We start from the raw sequence: 14,967 nt of genomic DNA on the forward strand, positions 1-14,967 counted from the left end.
GTGACTGCTGTGGTTTTTTTAAAAAAAAAAAAAAAAACAGAGAACATCCAGGTGTTTTGAGTGTCTGCGACTGTGAGGTGGGAAGGACTGGTGTGCGTGGCAGGGGGTCTAAGAGGGCACACTTGGTAGCCCAGCCTGGCCCAAGGGAGGCCTTCCTGAGGTTATTTGTTGCTACAGGTAACAGAACACCCCAGAAACATGGTGGCAGGGCTCCCGGCAGTTCTAGGGCAGGGTTGACTTCAGGATGGGCCAATCCAGCAACTCACAGGGCCATCAAGGGTGTAGGTTTCTCAGCTGTCACCCCACTACTCTCCACCATGTCAGCTTCCTCTTCAGGGGGGTTCCCTGCCAGCTGTGGGGTGGCAGGCCATGGCAGCTGAGGCCAAATGCTCCCTTGTTTATGTCCAGCACTGGAGAGAGCAGGAGCTGGCTGGCTCCCAGGGCCCACTCAGAAGAGCAAAAAGCTCTTTCTCAGGTATCTGTATGTCTCAGCTACCCAAACGAGGGCTCACATGCCTGTTCCTGGAACACTCCCTTGGCAAGGGATGACTCTAACGGGTGTAAGCTAGTCTATAGAGTGGAATTTGCTACTCCACTATGCCATGGGAGGAAAGGGTGGAACCCAACATGGTTTGAGTAGGGAGGGGGCAGCGAATGCTAGACAGACAGGCCACCAGCAGCAGCTCAGCCTGGGGAGAAAGCTAGGCCTGAGAAACAGATAAATAAGCTCTTGTCCCTGTCTCAAGTTCCCAGACTAGTCTGAAGGAGAGTCAGAGAATAATTTACTGTGGGAAAGTTGAGGTCACAGAAGGCACAGGGGAGAAGAAGCTTCCCTGAGGAAGTGACATGTGAACTGAGCTATAAGAAAGATGGCAAATTTCTTTCTGCTGGATAAATGTCCCTTGCCTCTTGCATGTGGATGTTGTGTAACTGTCACTGTCAAATGAGGGTAGATGCATGACCCCAGCTTGGTCAATCACAGCACCCCATCCCTCTGGTCACAGTGGTTAACCCGCAGAATGGCCATGTAACCCAACCTGGCCACTCAGGCCCTCCTTAAGATTCCTGTATGGATGCTGAGTGTCACTTCCTTCTGGATCATAAGCCACAGATGATAAGCTTTGACCACCCACTGTCCCGCTTGCCTGCCATGTGGAAGAATCTGCCTGAGAATAAAGTCCACTCAGAGAAGCAGAGCCAAGAGATGGAGAAGGAAATAGAGTCCCAATGATGTAGCTAGAGGCCTGGATCAAGCCACATCTGAAGCCACTAGATCCTCCCTTGAACTTCCCAGTTACATTAGCCCATAAATCTTGCTTTTAGCTTAAGCTAGTTTGCTTTGAAGTTTTGTCATCTATAACTTAAAAAATGCCTAACTAGTAAAAGTGGACTTTGGCAAAAAGAGAAATGGCATAGGCTCCTAAGAGGGGACAACATGAGATCCTGCTTCCCCTTAGGTTCAGGGATAAGCTGCTGTAATTTTTGAGTGACTCATTTTCCCCAAGTTGCTCATAGCCTTTTCAGAGAAAAAAGAAACCCATACATGAAATGAGAAATCAGCTATAATAATAATTATAATGAAATTAAGTGCTCAGTAAATGTTAACCAGATACCAAGTATTGTCCTAAGCTTGCTCAACTACCTGATCTTCCCAGTTATCCCATATGGTGGTACTAATTGCATCCATTCCATTCACAGATGAGGAAACTGAGGCTTAGTCAAACAATTGAGTAATTGAGCCAGTGTTCAATGTCAGGCCATTTGATTTGGTGGTAGAGCCTCTTCAGTCCCATTATTTTACATGAATAGTACTTCCTACACTTGGGCAGTGCCCAACCTGTGCAGCCATACATGGCAACCCTATTTGTAGATACCTCTCTCTTAATTAACCACTCATTTCCATATTCATTAGGCCAAGACCATAAGTATGGTAGGCGTCATTGGTAGAGAGTTCCAGAAACAGAAATGGTTTTGTGCAGGAGGTGGAATGGGAATGGAGGTCCCATAGTTGGGTAGAATTTTAAGGGAGAGGAAGGTAGATCTTATAAATAGAAGGAAGAATGTTAAAAGACTGAGTGGGCTTGGCTCACTAGGGAAAAGACCAAACTTTCAAGGATCAGTTGTGAAATCACCAATTATTTTCTCTCCCTCCCTCACCCCCAACCCTCTATACCTGGGGTTGAACCCAAGGGTGTGTAACCACTGAGCCACATCCCCAGATCTTTTTATTTATTTATTTTTATTTTGAGACAGGGTCTCACTAAGTTGTTGAACTTGGCCTTGAACCTGTGATCCTCTTGCCGCAGCCTCCTGAGTTGCTGGGATTACAGACGTGTGCTACCATGCCTTGCCTTTGACAGTTCTTACATCTGGAGTCAAAGGGACCTCCCTTGTGAGGTTTGGAGGAAGCTGGGTTCCCCGTGAAGAGGGGGAAATTAGTTCGAGGACTTCAAATTTTAAATTTCAATTTAAAAACATTCTAAAAAACATAAATAAATAAAATCATCCGGTACTTTATCAGTAATTTGTAGGAAAGGCTTTTGTGTCTTGGCCCTAGCAGGCTGCCACCGTGTACAACCATGTTTCTCTAGAATCCCAAATACCCTGAGAAATAGCAGGGGGAGCCAGCCCAGTGGCACACGCCTGTAATCCCAGCTGCTCATGAGGCTGAGGTAGAAAAATTGCAAGTTCGAGGCCAGCCTCCTCAATTTAGCAAGACCCCGACTTAAAATGAAACATAAGAATGCCCGGGGACCTTGGTGGTAAAGCACCCCTTGGTTCAATGTCCAGTACCAAAAAAGAAAAGGAAACACCAAGGGGAATAAAAGTAGAGGGGTTCAGCCCTGACCCATGGTGTGTGTGTGGTGGGGGGTCCTGAGTGCTCTGGGGAACACTTTGCCTCTCACTTAACTCCTGCTGAGAAGGAAATAATGGCTGGAACTCTGGAGAAACAGAGTCAAGGAGTAAATTTCTTTCCTGGCCTGGGGCTCAGGACTCAGTGGAGAGAACTACACATGAGCCATGTCCTCCCTCAGGGTTCATTTACTCTTCACGTGCCCAGTTATTCCATTCATTTATGACCCCCTCTACTTGCCTCCATTTCTTCTTTCAGACTTCTGTCTCTCACCCAGTGACACTGTTGACATGGCTGAGAGCTATGAAGTGACTAAAGCTCAGGTGATGGGAAGATACTGGATGGAATCTCTATCAAAGGTGACAGAGGCATCTTAGAAGAATGCACTAAGTCTGCAGGCACCTGGGGCAGACAGTGACTTAACAACAGATCAGAGGGGTGTGGGGGTGGGACGGACAGTGGAGTGAGACAGATATTATTACCATATCTACAAACATGATTACACTAGTGTACAGCCAGAGGAATGAGAAGTTGAAGTTGAGCTCCATTTGTGTACAATGTGTCAAAATGTATTCTTTTTTTTTAAATTACTTTTGTATTTCTGGAGACAGTTTTTGACATGAAGCCTGTTTTGTCTGAGATAAGTATAGCTATTCCTGCTCTATGAGATTACCTTTTGCATGAAACATCTTTTTCCCATCTGTTTAGTTTCAACTTATGTGTGTCCTTAAGTCAATTATTTTGCAGAAAACATATTGGTGGATCTTGATTTTCATCCATTCTTTTCACCCATTCATCCAGCCACTCTGTGCTTTTTTTTTTTTTTTTTCCTCCTGGGGTATCAGGGATTGAACTCAGGGGCACTAGGCCACTGAGCCACATCCCCAACCCCATTTTGTATTTTATTTAGAGACAGGGTCTCGCTGAGTTGCTTAGTGCCTTGCTTTTTTGCTGAGGCTGGCTTTGAACTTGCAATCATCCTGTCTCAGTCTCCTGAGCCGCTGGGATTACAGGTGTGCTCTACCCACCCAGCCACTATGTGCTTTTTTTTTTTTAATTTCTAAATTTGTTTTAATTAGTTATACATGACAGTGGAGTGCATTTATGCACTTTGACATAGCATATATAGATGGGGTATAATTTCTCATTTTTCTGAGTGTACATGTTGCAGAATCATGTTGGTTATGTAGTCATATATATACATAAAGTAATAATGTCTGGGGCCTGGGGTTGTGGCTCAGGTAGTGCGCCCACCTAGCGGGTGCAAGTCCCTGGGTTTGACCACATAAAAATAAATAAACAAAAACAAAGGTATGTGTACAACTAAAAGAAATAAATATTTTTTAAAAATGTCTCTTTCATTCTATTACCTTTCCTATCTCCACAACCCTCTCCTCCCCTCTCCTCGCCTCCCTTCACCTCCCTCTATCTAATCTAAGGTAACTCTATTCTTCCCAAGTGCCCCTCGACTTATTGTGAATTAGCATCTGCATATTAGAGAAAAACATTTGGCCTTTGGTTTTGTGGGATTGGCTTATTTCACTTAGCATGATATTCTCCAACTTCATACATTTACTGGAAAATGCCATAATTTCACTCTTCTTTAAAGCTGAGTAATATTCCATTGAGTATATACACCACATTTTCTTTATCCATTAGTCTATTGAGGGACACCTAGGTTGGTCCCATAATTTAGCTATTGTAAATTGAGCTGCTATAAATATTGATGTGGCTGCATTACTGTACTATGCTGATTTTAAGTCCTTTGGGTATAAACCAAGGAGTGGGATAGCTGGGTCAAACGGTGATTCCTTTCCCCGTTTTCTGAGGAATCTCCATACTGCTTTCCATAGTGGATGCACCAATTTGCAGTCCCACCAGCAATATATGAGGGTACCTTTCCCCCCTCATCCTTGCTAACATTTATTGATGCCTGTATTCTTGATGATTGCCATCCGGACAGGAGATGAAATCTTAGTTTTGATTTGCATTTCTCTAATTGCTAGAGATGTTGAACACTTTTTCGTATATTTGTTGATCAATTATATTTCTTCTTCTGTGAAGTGCCTGTTCAGTTCCTTAACACATTTTGATTTGTTTTATTTATTTATTAATTTTTTTGGAGTTAAATTTTTTGAGTTATTTATATATCCTAGAGATTAATGCTTTATCAGAGGCACATGTGGTAAAGATTTTCTCCCAATCTGTAGGCTCCCTCCTCATGTTATTAATTGTTTCCTTTGCTAAAAAGCAGCTTTTTAATTTGAATCCATCCTATTATTGAGTCTTGATTTTACTTCTTGCGCTTTAGGAATCTTGTTAAGGAAGACAGATCCTAGGCCAATGTGGTGAAGATTTGGGCCTATTTTTCCTTCTATTAGGCACAGGATCTCTGTTCTCGTGCCTAAGTCTTTGATCCACTTTGAGTTGATTTTTGTGCAGGGTGAGACAGAGGTTTAATTTCATTTTGTTACACATGAATTTCCAGTTTTGCCAGCACCATTTGTTGAATAGTCTATCTTTTCTCCAGTGAATGTTTTTGGCACCCTGGAGATAACCGTATTTATGTGGATTTGTCTCTGTGTCCTCTATTCTGTACCACTGGTCTACAAGTCTATTTTGGTGCCAGTACCATGCCATTTTTGTTACTATAGCTCTGTAGTAAGTTTGAGGTCTGGTATTGTGATGTCTCCTGCGTCACTTTTCTTGATAAAGATTGCTTTAGCTATTATGGGTCTCTTATTTTTCCAAATAAATTTCATGATTGCTTTTTCTATTTCTATGAAGAATGTCATTGGGATTTTAACAGGAATTGCATTAAATCCGTTTAATGTTTTGGTAATATGGCCATTTTGACAATATTAATTCTGCTTATCCAGGAACATGGGAGATCTTTCCATCTTCTGATGTTTTCTTCAATTTCTTTCTTTAGTGTTCTATAGTTTCATTGTAGAGGTCTTTAACCTCTATCTGATTCTCAGTTGTTTTTTTTTTTTTTTTTTTGAGGCTATTGTGAATGGAGTAGTTTTCCTAATTTCTCTTTCAGTGGATTCATCACTGATATATAGAAATGCATTTGATTTATGGGTGTTGATTTTATATCCTGCTACTTTGCTGAATTCATTTATTAGTTCTAGAAGTTTTCTGATGGAACTTGTTGGATCTTCTAGATATAGAATCATGTCATCAGCAAATAGTGAAGTTTGAGTTCTTCTTTAATTACCTTTAATTTCTTTCTTTTGTCTAATTGGTCTGGCTGGCTAGAGTTTCAAGGATGATGTTGAATAGAAGTGAAAGAGGACATCCTTGTGTTGTTCTAGTTTTTAGTAGGAATACTTTCAATTTTTCTCCACTTAGAATGATGCTGGCCTTGGGTTTAGCATATATAGCTTTTACAATGTTGAGGTATGTTCCTACTATCCCTAGTTTTTCTAGTGTTTTGAACATGAAAGTGTACTGTATTTTGTCAAATGCTTTTTCTGCATCTATTGAGATGATCATATGATTCTTGTTTTTTTAAAAAATATTTTTTAGTTGTTGATGGACCTTTATTTTATTTATTTGTATGTGGTGCTGAGAATCAAACCCAGTGCGTCACACATGCTAGGCAAGTGTGCTACCACTGAGCCACAACCCCAGTCCCTGATTCTTGTTTTTAAGTCTATTATATGATGAATTACATGTATTTATTTCGTATGTTGAACCAACCCTACATCCCTGGGATGAACCCCACTTGATCGTGGTGCACTATCTTTTTAATATGTTTTTGTATGCAATTTCCCAGAATTTATCGAGAATTTTTCCATCTATGTTCATCAGGGATATTGGTCTGAAGTTTTCTTTCCTTGATATGTCTTTGTCTGGTTTTGGTATCAGGGTGATTTAAGCCTCATAGAATGAGTTTGGAAAGGTTCCCTCCTTTGCTATTTTTTGGAATACTTTGAGGAGTATTGGTGTTAATTATTCTTTCAAAGTCTTGTAGAACTCAGCTGAGAATCCATCTGGTCCTGGGCTTTCCTTGATTGGTAGGCTTTTGATGGTGTTTTCTATTTCATTACTTGAAATTGATCTGTTCAAATCATGTATGACCTCCTCATTCAGTTTGGGTAGGTCATATCTCTCTAGAAATTTGTCCATGTCTTTGAAGAAGTTGTCCTCCATTTGTGTACAATGTGTCAAAGTGTATTCTACTGTCATGTACAACTAATTAGAACAAATTAACAAAACAAAACAAACAAACAAAAAAACAATAGATCAGAGTCCAGAGAGGCTCAGAAGGATGTGGAAAGGAAGTTGCCAGGCAGAAGATGACATTCCAGATAAAAGGAACAGCAAGGCACAGAGGTGTGAACAGCTGGCCTGCTTAGAGAGAGGTGAAAACTTCAGTGTGACTGGAGCCCTGGGTGTGTGGAGGGGGGAGGAAGGATAAAAGATGAAGCTGGAAAGTAGGTTGAGACAAGGCTGGGAGAGGCTTTAGATGGCGGACTTAGCATGGAGTTTATTCTCCAGGCCAATTTTTTTTTTTTTTTTTGGTACTAGGGGTTAATCCAGGGGTGCTTTACTACTGAGTTACATACCCAGTCCCTTTTGAGACAGGGTCTCATGAAGTTACTGAGGCTTACCTCAAACTTGCAATCTTGCCTCAGCCTCCCAAGTCACTGGGATTATAGACATGTGCCACCATGTTCATATTCCTCCAGGTCAATAGTTCTTAAAGTATGGTTCCTGAACCAGCTGCAACAGCTTCACCTAGGAACTTGCTAAAAATGCAAATTCTCAGGCCCCAGACCTCCAAAATCAGAAACTCTGGGAATGGGACTTAGCCATGTTTTAGCATGCCCTCCGAGTCAGGTGCTGAGGTACATGTCTGCAGCTTCACCTGCTTGGGAAGCTGAGGCAGAAGGACCACTTGAGCCCAGGAGTATGTAGCGAGCCTGGAAAACACAGTGAAACCTTGCCTTAAAAAAAAAAAATAAGAATTATGGGCTAGAAATGTAGCTCAGTAGTAGAGCATTTATCTAGCATGTGTGAAACAAGTTTAATCCCCAGAACTGCAAAAAAAAGAATAAATAAATAATTAAAAATTAAACATAACATGTCCTCTACATGATTCTTGGTGCCCATTAAAGTCTGAGACTCACTTTCCTAGGTACAAGGGAACTATGGCTGGTTTACAAGCAAATTAGTGCCATAACTGCACTCTGAATCAGAACATACTCTGCTAGTGGACTGATTAGAGGGGGTAAAAGTCAAGTCAGGGTGATGGGAGAAAACAAGCATGTGCAAAGAAAAACACTGGTTGCAGTAGATGTCCTCCAAAGTCTTTCTTCTATAGAACAGAAGCCTTGACTTTTAGTTAGACCTGTGCCTCTGAAAGACGCAATACCCCAGCTTCTCTTTGAACATGGGCCTAAGTTTTGATCCATAAGATGTGAGTAGAGGGTGGAAGAGATTTGTGTAACTATGTGATCACGGTTCCCAAGGGCTGTGTTATGTGCACATTTCTGTTGAACTCGGATGAAATGTGGTGTCAAGCCATCTTGAAACAGGGTCAGAGACAATCCCAACCAACAGTGGAGCAATAGAGGAGAGGCAGCCAGGGTCCCTCTTACCATGTAGTCACCATGTCAGACTCAGTCTGTTTTTGGCCAGGCTGTTGTACACTTCCATTTTATTTGAGTCACAGTTATTTTCGGGTGTCTGTTAGAGAAACCAAACCTGTATCCTAGCTGATACCATTGGCATATGGTACACCAAGCATTCCTTTCAGACTGTATCTGCTTCTTTCCCTTCCTTCCTTCTTGCTTTCTCCATTTTTCTTTCCCTTTTCCTCAAGAGGACTTAAGCAAGCATCAAATGAAAGATACCCACAGTGAGTTTCATAAAATACAAAATTAAGCCCATTAGCTGGGTATGGTGGTGTACACCTGTAATCCCAGCCATTCGGGAGGCTGAGAGAGGAGGATAGCAAGTTCAAGGCCTGTATTAGCAATTTAGTAGCCCCTAAGAAACTCAGAGAGACCCTGTCTCAAAATAAAAAATAAAAATGACTGGGTATGTAGCTCAGTGGTAGAGTACCCCTGCATTCAATCCCCAGTACCCAATTTAAAAAAGAAGGAAAGAAAGGAAATTAGTCTCAGAATGTTTAATATTAGAAGCAACAGCATATCCAGTTTTCCTGACAATTTCCAACAATTTCTCATTTGAACATCAAAATCAAATATTGAAAAATATTCTCCATAAATTTCACAGCAAATGAAAATTGAGCTCCTCAGAGGATTTCCTATCTCAACACTGGTTGAAAGCTCAGGAAATATTAAGACACAACCTTGGGAGGATGATTCTTTAAAGGACCCTCTGAGGGTAGTGTCAAGCACTTTACAGGAATTAACACATTTGCTTCAATACCATGACCCTCAATTTACAGATGAGAAAACTGAGTGGCTGAAAGGGAGCAGGTGGTGGGTGTGTTTTGTAAGCCAGGTCTTAAACTCTAGAGGCCAAATGTCCAGGGCTGCCAGCACCCTCCACATAACAAAATTAGGAGCATGTGGGTTTAGGATCAGAGAGAAAATACAAGAATCACTGCCCAGGAATAGGCCTTTGTTAGCCAAGAGAAATTGGTAAGATCTGGTAAACACTAGAGACTCCTAAAATGGGTTGCTCCTGTTACAGTGAGAACACATGGAACCCCCAAATCTGGAGCTTGACTAGAACAATTCAAGAATAGAAGGAGAAATAATTTGAAAAGCTGATGTCCAAAAAAGAAGGAAATTTCTCCCTTCTGCCTCAATTTTTTCCTGAGCACCTATTATGCACCAGATATGTGCTGGGGACCCTGGTGGCAACCAGGAAACTTACCTAGTGGTTGAAAGAAACTTTCTAAATTGTCTCATCCTGAAAATAACCCCACAAAGTAGGCACAATTAGGGACATGATCATGCCATGTTACAGAGGAGGAAACAGAAACTCAGAGTGATGAAATGACTTACCTGATGTCCCACAGCTGGTTACTAGGTAGAGGTAGCATCTGGACTCAGTTTTTCTGACTCCAAAACTGCTTTTAATGTGCCTCACTGTCTCAATAGTAGGACAGGAAAGATGTTATAGATATGACATTTAAGTCCATTTTACTTCTTACAGTTTTTAAAATAAAATTTAAATATTGAATAGCAGTTTAGTACACACCCATCATATTTAGGTTTTCAAGTAACTTTTTGTTGTTGTTGTTGTTGTTGTTGTTAGTATTAGGGATTGCATCAAGGGTGCTTAACCACTGAGCCACATCCCCAGTCCTTTTTAATTTTTATTTTGAGACAGGGTCTCGCTAAGTTGCTGAGGCAGGCTTTGAACCTGGTATTCTCCTGTCTCAACCTCCAGAGCCAATGGAATTATAGACATGTGCTATCACACAGGGCTCAAGTAATTTTTTTGACCATTGTTAACATTTGTGATGGTCCTCTCCATTCTGGTATGACTAATTTGAGATTTGTGTATTATATTGAAGTTATACTGCATACCTGCTTAACCTTGTAAGAATTTATTCCTTTTATTAAATAGGTTGCATTACTATCAATTCACAAGCTGTGAATATTCCATCTGGCAGGTATACCTCATGGTTTTTAATCATTCCCCTCTTGGTACCATTTCTTCTAAATTTTACTGTTGCAAAAATATTTCGTGGGAGGTACTGGGGGAATAGCTCAGTGGTAGAGTATGCTCAAAGCCCTCAGTTTAATCTCAGCACCACACAAAAAATATGTATATTTGGGGGGTGGCTAGGGACATATATATCATATATATGTGACATATATATGCATATAGATAGATAGATTTCTTGGGCTGGGAATTATAGGTCAGTGGTAGAATACTTGCCTAGCATGTGCAAGGCCCTGAGTTTGATTGTCAGCATGCATGCATATATGTATTTATATAAATATATGTAACACATGCATATATATATACATACATGATATATATATATATATTTGTTCTTTTGTGGGATGTACCAGGGATTGAACTCATGAGGCACTCAACTACTGAGCCATATCCCAACCCCTATTTTGTGTTTTATTTAGAGACAGGGTCTCACTGAGTTACTTAGTGCCTCACTTTTGCTGAGGCTGGCTTTAAACTTGTGAGCCTCCTATCTCAGGCTCCTGAGCCACTGGGATTACAGGCATGTGCCAACACACTCAGCCTTATTTATTCTTATATATATATTTCTTCAAACAAAAAATGTTCTTCAAATATCTCATAGGAAATAGCTTTGTCCTAATTTAAGATTGTTCCCTGAAATTCCCAGAAAGGAAATCCCTGGATCAAAAGGCTTGGGTGGATGTGGTGGTAGTCCTAGGAACTAAGGAGGCTGAGGTAGGATGATCAAAAGTTTGAGACCAGGGCTGGGGATGTAGCTCAGTGGAAGAGCGCTTGCCTTGCATGTGTGAGGCACTGGGTTCAATCCTCAGCACCACATAAAAATAAACAAATAAAGGCATGCTACACAACTACCAAAAAATAATAATAAAAAAAGTTTGAGACCAGCCTCAACAAATTAGCAAAACTCTCTCTCAAAATAAATAAATAAAAAGGGCAGGAGATGTAGCTCTGATAGAGCACCCTGGGTTCAAATCCCAGTTACCTCCCAGTAACATTTTTTTTTAAAGGCCTGGAAATTATTAAGGCCTTTAATGCAGACTGCAAAATTGCTTTCCAAATCCTTTAGCAAGTCATTTCCAAGAGAATTTAGGAGTACCCATTCCTCTAGCCACAGGATCTTTTTTTTTTTTTTAAACATACTTTTTGTTGTTGTTGTTGTTTAAACAGAGTCCTGCTATGTTGCCCAGAATGGTCTTAAACTCCCGGGCTCAAGCCTTTCTCCTGTCTTAGCCTCTGGAGTGCTGAGACCATAAACATGAGGCACCACAATTGGATTTTGAAATTTTTTTTTCTTCTTCTTTTTTGGTACCAGGGATTGAACTCAGGGGCACTTGATCACTGAGCCACATCCCCAGCCCTATTTTATATTTTATTTAGAGACAGGGTCTCATTGAGTTGTTTGGTGCCTTGCTTTTGTTGATGCTGGCTTTGAAGTTGCAGTCCTCCTGCCTCAGCCCACCTCACCCCCCCATTACAGCAACCTTTTATATTTTGAGACAGGGTCTCACTAAGTTGCCCGGGGAGGGATTGAACTTGTGATCCTCCTGCCTCAGCCTGCCAAGGCACTGGGATTATAGGTCTGCACCAAGACACCAGGCTAAATACTTTTAATGTTTTATAAATAAAGCTCTCCATCTATTTCTTCTGATTTTTTTCATTTGCTCTAATCCTAGAAAACCATTCACTCAGGCAATGGCTTATTTTCCCTCAGGTTCAAGAATTAATGGAGATGCCTGACCTGTTTTGTCATCTTTTTGAAAACAAAGAAGAGGAAAAGATTATTTTTTTCTGCATATATTTGACTGTTCTTTTCTTTTTGGGGGGAGTACCAGGGAACCAGAATTTTTTTTTTTGAATCCAGAAATTCTTAACCACTGAGCCACATCCCCAGCCATTTTTATTTTAAGACAGGGTCTGACTAGATTGCTTAGGGCCTCCCAAAATTGCTGAGGCTGGCTTTGAACTTGTGATCCCAAGATGCTGGGATTGCAGGCGTTTGCTACTGCACCCACCTTATATTTAACTTTTTTTGACTCATTTTTTAATTAGTACCTTGAAATATGCTCAACGGAAGTGGGGGCTGCAGGAGAAAGTGTGTACATGTATCCGTATCCAAAACCCTCTGGAAGAATATGCACCCAAAATGCCAACAATGGTTATCTCTGGTTGGTGGGAGCAAGGCTGAGATGGATTTGTTGTTCTTGCCTGCCCAGCACTCCTATTTCCTTTGGAAAAGATAACTTTCATTCCTGTGATTCTGGTGTGGCTGTCCATCATGTAACACTTGCCCAAAATAGTACCTCATTGCCCTAACAGCATTGTGGGGCCCAAGAGGGAGGCATGTCATTCAGTGGCTCAAGCAGAGCCAATCAGAATCCTTCTTTGAGAGTAGGTGAAACTGAGGGTAGTTCTGCTGGGTGTAGTGGGAAATTAGGGCCTACCACTCTATGTTTCCTGCCAGGTAGAGAATATTAACTGACAGAGGAGGAAAAACTTAACATGCAAAAAGAAATTGAGACAAGGAGAGATGAGAGAGAAAGCAAATTCTAAGAGCACTGTGTCTCTAGTTTCAGTCTCCAAGATCCTGGTCCTTGGTGTTTTTTCTTGAATCTTGTGCCATCTCTGGTCTGGTGAACCATAGATTCCTGTGTATGTGTATATATATATATATATATATATATAATTAGAAACCTGGTCTTGCTAATTGCTTAGAGCCCTCCTAAATTGCTGAGGCTGGCTTTGAACTTGTGATCCTTCTGCATCAGCCTCCCAAGCCACTGGGATTACAAGCGTGTACTACCGTGCCCCATTGAACCAGAGATGATTCAATCATTGAGCTACATCCCCAGACCTTTCTGTTTTTCATTTTGACACAGTGTTTTGCTAAACTGTCCAGGCTGCCTTGAACTTGCACTCCTCCTGCTCAGCCTCCCAAATTGCTGGGATTACAGGGGATTACAGGTGTGTCCCCCTGCATCCAGCTCATAGATTCCTCTTTGATGAAGTTGGTTTAAAGCTGGGATTCTGTTACCAGGCAAGTAAAAGAAACTTACCAGGGGCAAGGATAGTCTGTGTGTTCTTAATATTTTATGTAATTTTCTTGCAGTGACCCATGTATTACTTGCTTACTAGAAATATTTAAAAAAAAGAAAAGAATGTCAAAGGAGGGGGGAGCAAAAGTGCCCTTAGAAATGCTTAAAAGCAACAAAATATAAAAGGGAACAAAAGTTGTACAAGTTCTCAGCAGGACAGAGGCCACCTTATCAACCAGGGAGTGTTGTCATAGAGATAAACAGGAAATTGGTGCTGAAACAACTCAGCTCAGTGGGTGTGCGAGATGGGTGAAGGGGAGAACAGAGCCTTAGCCTTGGGTCAGAAGTTTTTTTTCATGGGCCAGGGAGTCTGTGATGCTGAGATTTGAGAGACAGAAAGTATCCCTTGGTCACCATCTCTGGCCAGATCAGGTCCTTTCTTAAGTCTTGGTTTATAGAGTCTCACTCTCATGTTTTGAACTGTAGTTCTGAGTATTTTGTATTCATTACTTCACAGGATTCTTAGAAGAATCCTGAGTCAGTCATCAATATTTCCATACTCCAGAGGAAAAAAACTGAGACTCAGAGTAAAGCAAGGGATGAGACAAACTCCAAAGCCCTTCTAGGAATCTCAGCCATCATCTTCTCTTGTCTGTAAAATTGGTATAATAAATTGACCACCCTGTGCAAAGGGAAGGAAAAGCCAGCTGAAATGTGTTGGGGGTCAGCACCATCCTGTCTTCAACTTCAGCTGGAAAATTCAGGAATCCAGGAGAGAAAGTGGCACTGGAAGGTGAGTGGAGGTAGGGTGGGGGTGTCAAGCTGTATGTCTTCTCTGGCCCCACTCCAGTCACACCTTCCATTCCTATGAATTGCTCCCCCTTCCTAGCCGGCACTGAATTTATTCCCAAGGAATGGCTTGCATAAGCCAACTTGGGTCAGGTCCCTTGGCCCCTTGCCTGCAGCCCCAGGAACTGGCTTCTGCTCCACCCCGCAACTTGGCCTCCAGCCATGGGTCTCTGGCTTCTGCCGAGTCACGTGGCACCTTGGTCCTCTTTGGCCTGCTTCCTTCAGGATCCAGACTAAACTTCCCCCTCCCCGTTTCCCTCTCTGCCCCTGTCCCTCTGGCCAGCACGCAGGCTCTGAGGGGCAAGTTCTGGGGACCGGAGACTCATCTCAGTCTCTCTGAGGGACCTCAGGCCTCAGATGACCCGCCTGTCAATGGGGCCTAGACTATCCTCACTGCCTGCTCTTGCCTTGTTTCTCCCTACTCCCCCATCCTCCTATCCCCACTAGTCTTTGGGCCCTTCTGTGGGCCTAATTCCCTTGGTCCAGGAGACTAGGAGCCTTAAGGGTGACTTCTACTGGTCTGAAAAAAAAAAAAAAAAAAAAAAAATATATATATATATATATATATATATA

The sequence above is a fragment of the Marmota monax genome, unplaced genomic scaffold, assembly GCF_021218885.2.
Source record: "Marmota monax isolate L192 unplaced genomic scaffold, Marmota_monax_Labrador192_F-V1.1 WCK01_AAM20220418_F8-fsc00028, whole genome shotgun sequence".
Taxonomy (NCBI): Eukaryota; Metazoa; Chordata; class Mammalia; order Rodentia; family Sciuridae; genus Marmota; species Marmota monax.